Below are 8639 nucleotides of genomic sequence, written 5' to 3'. Positions count from 1 at the left end.
AGATACCACCATGAATGATTAGAGATTTACAGCTGTTATCTTAAATACATTTCCTTCCTTCCTTCTTTCCTTCCTCCCTCCCTCCCTCCCTCCCTCCCTCCCTCCGTCTTTCTTTCTTTCTTTCTTTCTTTCTTTCTTTCTTTCTTTCTTTCTTTCTTTCTTTCTTTTTCTTTCTAATCCTGTTCAATGAAATGTCTGGAGTTGACTAACATGTTAGAAGGATAGCTGGAGTGAGAGGCTACAAGATCCATCTAGGCTCCAGATAGAAGGATCAGAGAAGATAGCCTTGGAAAAAGGAACTCCTCAGAATGTCCCAAAAAACAGTTAAGAGGAAAATGGGATTTTCTGACTTATGTACGTAAACTGTATTTCATAACATTTTGCTAAAGGTTAATCCTGAGTGATGATACTTCCAAATAATTTGCTCAAATGTTTTTTCATCTTGTTTTAATCCTGTTCCTGGTAGTTTGAAGATATCAATAAAACCACCTTTATTCTAAGATCTGTATAAGATGGCTTTATCCTGTTATCCACAGAAGTGTAACGTCAGCATAAAGAAATTTAAACGTGTTTATTAAATATTGTTTTTCACCTTGGAGATAGGAGAGGAGACGTTCACTAATTAGTGCTGGTCTTGGAAGAACTAATTGTCTTGTCAGGGAGAAAAGGCTCACAAGAAATAATGCAAAATAGTATGTAGTCAAGTCTCAAAAATGTGTGGATTATAGGTGTTCAGAGAATTGTGGTGACTGTTGGTTGTCATATAAAAAAGGATCATGAGGGGTGCCTGCATGGCTCAGTTGGTTAAACCTCTGACTTCCATTCAGGTCATGATCTCACAGCTTGTGAGTTCGAGCCCCGCGTCGGGCTCTGTGCTGACAGCTCACAACCTGGAGCCTGCTTCAGATTCTGTGTGTGTGTCTCTCTCTGCCTGATCTCCATTTGCACTCTATCTCTCTCTCAAAAATAAATAAACGTTAAAAAATTTTTTAAAAAAGTATTGTGAGATATGTGAGTAGGAACCACTAGAACTGATTATTTTTACAGGCTTCCCCCTTACTACAGAGTCATGTTGAGGAAGTTTCCTAACATTGCCTTAGAGCCCTCATCTGTAAAGTGGAGAGAAAGATGCCTCACTTATTTGTGAAGGAGATCAGGGTGTGCTACCCAAAAATATGCCACTTTGGCATAGTGATTATGTTGCAGGGTTTTTTACCTCAGTACCCGGGGTTCCTTGTCTCTCCACTTTGAAGAGTGACGCAATGGACACAAAACGAGCAGCAGTCAAATGTTTATTCAAAGTATAAGATTAGAACGTAAGAATAGTAGGAAAGCTCTCTTTACAGAGAGGGGAAATTTGAAAGTGAATGCCCACCAGACTGTAGGCAAGAGTCCTTGTTTTGGTGGCCCCCCTCCCTTCTCTTCCCTCTTGTTCCTTCTCAGGTTCTACCCTTATTGGATGGATAACTCTAGGTGCTGGGCTGTCCATTCCTGACTGGCTCAATTCCATTGTTTGAGGGGTTGTCTATGACCATACTGTTCCTTGTGGATCATACATTTTATCTACATATTTTTAGTCAGGTCTTTTGTCAAATTCCTTAGAGGAACCTGAGGGGGGTAAGGGGTGTCTGTTATGTTCTTAAGAGCAACCTTGCACCTGGGGCGGGGGGGGGGGCGGTTGCTGTTGTCAGATACTCCCAGCATTGTTACAAATCCGTGTTTTTCCCCACCCAGCTACCTCAAGTCCTAAACTTTCCTTCTCTGCCTATTTTATCCTATCTTTTCCTATCATAATTATTTTAACCGGAAGGTAATTGAGAAACAGTGAATGTAAGAAGAGTCCTTTCCTCTGTCCTACCCTTTCTACCTAAAATCAGGGCATAAATTTTTCCCTCTTTTGTACCACGATGAGGAGAGCAACACTTATCGCCAGAGATGGAGAACTGCAGGAAGATCAGACTACACATCTAATCCTTACTAAAATATCCTTTATGTGCCATTAGCTCCCCCCATATATCTTCTAGTCACTTCCACACGGTTTATCAGCCTTAGAACCCCAAACCTTCTTTCCTTTATCTAGTCACTTCTCCAGAGTTCATTAGCCTTTGTTAATATGATACATAAGTCCCTGAGTCGAACTGCTTCTTTGGGCTTCTCACTTCTTTTCTGTGAAGCCCCCATGCATGTAAAAATATTAGCATCAATACAAATCATATGCTCTTTTTCTTGTTAATCTGTCCATTGTTAGGGTAACACACAGGTTTCCAGTCATTGAGCCTAAGAGGGCAGAGGAAAAGTTTTTCCTCCTATGCACGTGCTGAGGATTAAATGAGGTAAACTTGTGGAGAAGTCATTGGTTCCATCCCAGTGATTCGCAACATGATCACATCAAGTAGTGTCTAATTCAAACACAGACATAATGTTATACAATTAGAGAATATTGTCTTAACGTTCGGTACAGAATTCTTCTCTGCAAACTCTTTCTGTTCAGAAAACATGTTCATAAATGCTGAGAGGGTTATCAGCTAGTCCCTTCAGAAGAAGGAGTAAGATGCTAAGCATGGAGTAAGGGAAGGAATGTGTTGTTTTGCTACTGAGAGGGACGGGAGGTGGGGATGGGGGTGGGGGGAAGCACTGAGTCAAAGGGGTGAGGATGAGAGAAGAGACAACTCAGCAAAACAGAAAAGCAGAGAAAAAGAGCCAGGAGAGAAGCTTAAGGTGGTAAGGGCTAACAATGAACCTGGGGAACAAGACAGCATAATAAGTGATGTGTTTTTGTCCCCCACCTCTCCAGTCATCCGTCAAATCACGTATGCTTACAAAAGCTTTGGTTCAGTTTTTGAGGAACACAATAATGGAGCTGTGTCACATCCAGGTTGATAGGTGGTAGCACCTCGTCAGCATGTGTGGATAAAGGACCTGAATGTGAGACAGGAAACCATCAAAACCTTAGAGGAGAAAGCAGGAAAAGACCTCTCTGACCTCAGCCGTAGCAATCTCTTACTCGGCACATCCCCAAAGGCAAGGGAATTAAAAGCAAAAGTGAATTACTGGGACCTTATGAAGATAAAAAGCTTCTGCACAGCAAAGGAAACAACCAACAAAACTAAAAGGCAACCAACGGAATGGGAAAAGATATTTGCAAATGACACATCGGACAAAGGGCTAGTATCCAAAATCTATAAAGAGCTCATCAAACTCCACACCCGAAAAACAAATAACCCAGTGAAGAAATGGGCAGAAAACATGAATAGACACTTCTCTAAAGAAGACATCCGGATGGCCAACAGGCACATGAAAAGATGTTCAACGTCGCTCCTTATCAGGGAAATACAAATCAAAACCACACTCAGATATCACCTCACGCCAGTCAGAGTGGCCAAAATGAAGAAATCAGGAGACTATAGATGCTGGAGAGGATGTGGAGAAACGGGAACCCTCTGGCACTGTTGGTGGGAATGCAAATTGGTGCAGCCGCTCTGGAAAGCAGTGTGGAGGTTCCTCAGAAAATTAAAAATAGACCTACCCTATGACCCAGCAATAGCACTGCTAGGAATTTACCCAAGGGATACAGGAGTACTGATGCATAGGGGCACTTGTACCCCAATGTTTATAGCAGCACTCTCAACAATAGCCAAATTAGGAAAGAGCCTAAATGTCCATCAACTGATGAATGGATAAAGAAATTGTGGTTTATATACACAATGGAATACTACGTGGCAATGAGAAAGAATGAAATATGGCCCTTTGTAGCAACGTGGATGGAACTGGAGAATGTGATGCTAAGTGAAATAAGCCATACGGAGAAAGACAGATACCATATGGTTTCACTCTTATGTGGATCCTGAGAAACTTAACAGAAACCCATGGGGGAGGGGAAGGAAAAAAAAAAAAAAAAGAGGTTAGAGTGGGAGAGAGCCAAAGCATAAGAGACTCTTAAAAACTGAGAACAAACTGAGGGTTGATGGGGGGTGGGAGGGAGAGGAGGGTGGGTGATGGGTATTGAGGAGGGCACCTTTTGGGATGAGCACTGGGTGTTGTATGGAAACCAATTTGACAATAAACTTCATATATTGAAAAAAAAATAAATAAATGGAGGTGCTTTATAAAACTATTTATTTTTATTTATTTTTAATTTTTTAACATGTATTTACTTTTGAGAGAGAGAGAGAGAAAGCATGAGAGGGCAAGGGGCAGGGAGAGAGGGAGACACAGAATCTGAAGCAGGCTCCAGGCTCTGAGCTGTCAGCACAGAGCCCGACGCAGGGCTTGAACCCAGGAACTGTGAGATCATGACCTGAGTCAAAGTCGGACACTTAACCAACTGAGCCACCCAGGCCCCCCATAAAACTATTTTTGAATCATTCTTCTCATGCAGGTAGTTTTAAGTTTTCAGGGTCGTGTTCTTTGCAACTTTGACTACAAAGTCAAGTGTCATTTCTAAACATTTTATTCAGAGAAAAAGTTTCTTCCTGCACCCGGTGACATTGTGTCTTTCATTTTGGCCACTTCCTCCCTTCTTCTCAGAGATCTTCCAACGAAATTATGCTCCTGTTCCTGATTCCTTCTCCGATACTGTCAGTAACTAAAATTGGAGGTGAGGGAGAAGGTCACATTCAGAGCAAATCCAGTCCGAGCCAGCTGCAACAGTGTAAGCCTTGCTAACGTAAGCAACCTTTACCTATGGGTGGTCATGTGATGACATTGCAGGAAAATGTTGTACAGCTTCAGTGTCATCTGAAGGCTCCATAACACACTCAGAAGATGCTTTAGAGGAGACAGACAACGTATCCTGACTGATTCATGTTCATATTAGGTGGGTTTGGGGCAGGGAGGAGTCATTACAGAGCAAAATATTTGAGTAAAGCATTTGAGGGGCTGATGTTAAATACCGTAAGATGGCGGGCTCTACAATGGATCCTTATATGCTAGTACAATTATACAATAGGTTTCTCATCAACACCAATTCTGTCTGAGGTTTTAGGTTAATTGTTGTGTCTTGTATCAGATCGGTAAAACTTTAGATGTGGCATGAAGGAGAAGTTCAGGTCTTTCCATTCTGTGAAACTGTTTCACAGATAGAGATATAGATGGGGAAAATGGTTTTGTGCTCATGTTCATCAAGAATTTCTACGGTATCCCAACATAAACGGTCAATCAACTTGGCAATAAGGTTCAATAAGATGTAAGAGTATTACTTGGAGTATATTTGTTCTTTATTTAAAAATAAAAAGTCCGCTTTACATTGTACACACAACTCCCAAGATATTAAAAACAAATCATCTAAACCTCCAAGAGTTTCTCGATATCATTAATTTGTCCCTTTACAATGCGTCCGTCAAAACAAAAGCAGTTTACTTCAGCATCCTTCCATGCACCAGGCACTACAATGGTGTTCTTAAATAGAGCAGACTTTATTCCAAAGCAATCATAGTGATTGAGCTTTAACATTTTCAAATCTGAAAGAATTATTTAAAATATCATTTTGTTTTTAAGACCAGAGAATTTATTTCATAAGTAAACCTTTAAGGAGATTGTGTCCTCTCATGGTTTAGGCATCTCACAAACCACAAACAAATGTGAAGTGATGACTGGAGACAGATTTTCTTTCCTTTTATTACAGGCACATTTGTCCATAATCTATTGGCTCATTCCAATTTTGTGTAAACTTAACCTAGCTTTTCAATGAATTCCATTTATTAATTGTAACAGTTTCTGCTGTATGATAAATACACTAATTTTCTTCGGTTAGAAATTCACAGTTCTGTGAACCGTGGTTCTATGGTTCATGTTGTATAACATGAATTTACTAGCTCTTTTCTACTTCTTTTCTATCTTCTCACCATGGTAAGAATGATCCATTGCTATTGAACTCTTTTTGTCCTTTAGCACAAGTAGAGCTCAAATTGCCTACACAATTGAATGTTTAGGGATGCCTGAGTGGATCGGTCAGTTGAGCGGTTAAGCATCTGATTCTTGGTTTCAGCTCATGTCATGATCTCACAGATTTATGAGTTCAAGCCCCACGTCTGGCTCTGTGCTGGCAGCATGGAGCCTGCTTGGGATTTTCTCTCTGCTCCTCTATCTCTGCTCCTCCCATACTTGTGTTGTCTCTCTCAAAATAAAGAAGCTTAAAAAAAAAAAAAAACTGTCTAAAGAGAGATACATAAGATGTGTGGTTTAAGCTTAAATGGGGAAAGAAATGTACTTATGTTGTTTCTACCCCTTACGTCTTGAAGAATCCAGAATGGTGCAACATCTTTATGGACAATGAAATGGACAGCATTGATTTTAAAAGAGGCCTAGGCCTCTTTGTGATGATGAAAGTCAGAAAAACGATCCTGTTGATATACAGAGAAAGAAGATCAAAGCCATTCTTTCAGATAAAGATAAATGTTTGATGATAGAATCTTAGAAGACATTTTAGTATTCAGAAGAACTTATAGCAGAATAAGTATAAAACAGTAGAGACAGTTCATAATTAACAGCAATAATCTTTCTTATTTTTCACTAAGTAAAAATAAAGGCATCTTTAGATATCATGAGATAGTGTTGTATCTCTTAGGTTTAATCGGGGATTTAATTGACAAGACAGTAATTTTGTTCAGATCTCTATAACATAGCAATCTGACCTTGGATCAGCTGCTTGCCTTCTTGAGGCTTCACTTCTTTATTAGTAAAAGAGGCAAATGACAGAGGCCTGTGTACATCAAAAATGAAGAACGAGAGCCAAGGTCTGAGTACTGAGGCCCTCTAGAAATTTCAGTGTGAATTCTTCTTTCAATATATTTACAACAAAACATTTACAATATATATATATATATATATATATATATATATATATATATATTTTTTTTTTTTTTTTTTTTTTTTTTTTTTTTTTAATTTCTAAGAAGCGTTTCTTTGGGTAATTCAGAGAAGGGACCAGCCTCAACAGAGGGAATGTGGGCATAGTTTTCCAGGAATTTTGAGCTCTGTCTGGAATTCGCTCAAAGGCCATGCGAAATACCCTGGTGGTAAACGAAGACTTCTTTCTTTCCACCTTGGTCTTTCTCCAAGCTTCCCTTGTGGAGGTAATTGTACAGTGGATGTATTCGATGTAATATACCTGTCAAATGCTTAGTGCATTGACCTGGGGCCGTTTGTTTAGTGCCCGGCTCACAGCGCTGTTATGGGGATTCAATGACTCTGGACAGTAGCTGGCACGTAGTAAGTTCTCAGGGTTGTCCCGGTCAGCATCGTGCCTTCCTACGCCCACTGCTGAAGGTCAGGCCTTGACTGCTACCTGGGAGACTTGTTGCTACAGCCTCCTGACTGGTCCTCCTGCTTCCTAACTACTCCTCCGGCCTCCACTTGGCCTCTCCCTAATGCAGACTGCATTCCTGTATTAGGTTGATTTTCCCAAGCAGTGCTTTTCATTCTGTCATTTTCCTATTAAAAGCCACCAATGATTTCTCATTTTCAAAAGGATAAATAAACTTTTAGGCCCCTGACCTTTGTCCAGGACCCTGTGGTTCTGTCTGGCTGGTCTAGCCTCCCGCTAACTTTATGTCTATCTGTCCCTAAGGGGATGATCATTCCACGTGTTTCAAGCTGGTTTAATGAGAGTGTCCCTGACAGGCTTTCCCTTCACATGATACGTCTTGCTTGCTACTATCAGTTTAACTATCCAAATTCTACCTATGTCTCAACACAGAGTTTAAGTAGTACATTCTTCTGACCCTTCTCTTTTTTTAATTAGTAAATTAAGTTTCTAAAATTCCAGTTTTATTGACATACAGTGCTATAATAGTTGCAGGTCTCCAAGACAATGACCCAACAGTTGTCTACATGACTCAGCGCTCTTCGCTGTCAGTGTACCTTTACGCCCCTTCACCCGTTTCACTCCTCCCCACCCCCTCTCCTGAACCTTCTGGACGTTGCCAATGTTCCTTTTTCTTTCTCTTCTTCTTCTTTTTTTTTTTTTAAATGTGTTATTTATTTTTGAGACAGAGAGAGACAGAGCATGAGCAGGGGAGGGTCAGAGAGAGAGGGAGACACAGAATCCGAAACAGGCTCCAGGCTCTGAGCTGTCAGCACAGAGCCCGACATGGGGCTTGAACTCACGAACTCTGAGATCACGACCTGAGCTGAAGTCGGACGCTTAACCAACTGAGCCACCCAGGCACCCCTCTCTTTCTCTTCTTAAGACTTCTAATACTGTTTCTCATTAAGCTGACTTGACACCACTTAATACTTTATCACAGAAATACACGATATGATGCTTTATCTAGAGAAAAGGGCTAATAAGAGCTCAATTCTTCAGGCAATGTAAGCTTCCTCAGAAAAGCAGAACTGCTTACTTTAGCAGATTAAGAATATACGTTTGTACCTCAGTTGCCTCACATTTTAGTGCTTGCTGGCCGTGAGTTGTAAGATTTTCCAGTGAAGTTTACTTTGCTCTACTGGTTGTTATTTGCATATAAGTGGATCTGTTAGGTTAACTTTAATATAATTTTCCACTTTTTTTTTCTTTCTTTGTATGCATACAATCATACGGTACCTGAGAGAAAGATAATTCTGTTTCAAAGATTATTCAGAGCTCCCTAGAAAACAAAACAGAACCAAAAGCCCTCCTATGCAGTCAATTTTACTGATAA

This window comes from Panthera pardus, unplaced genomic scaffold, assembly GCF_024362965.1.
Source record: "Panthera pardus isolate Hobbes unplaced genomic scaffold, ASM2436296v1 HiC_scaffold_13, whole genome shotgun sequence".
Taxonomy (NCBI): Eukaryota; Metazoa; Chordata; class Mammalia; order Carnivora; family Felidae; genus Panthera; species Panthera pardus.
The sequence above is the reverse complement of the archived record's forward strand: the minus strand, read 5'-3'. Positions refer to the sequence as shown.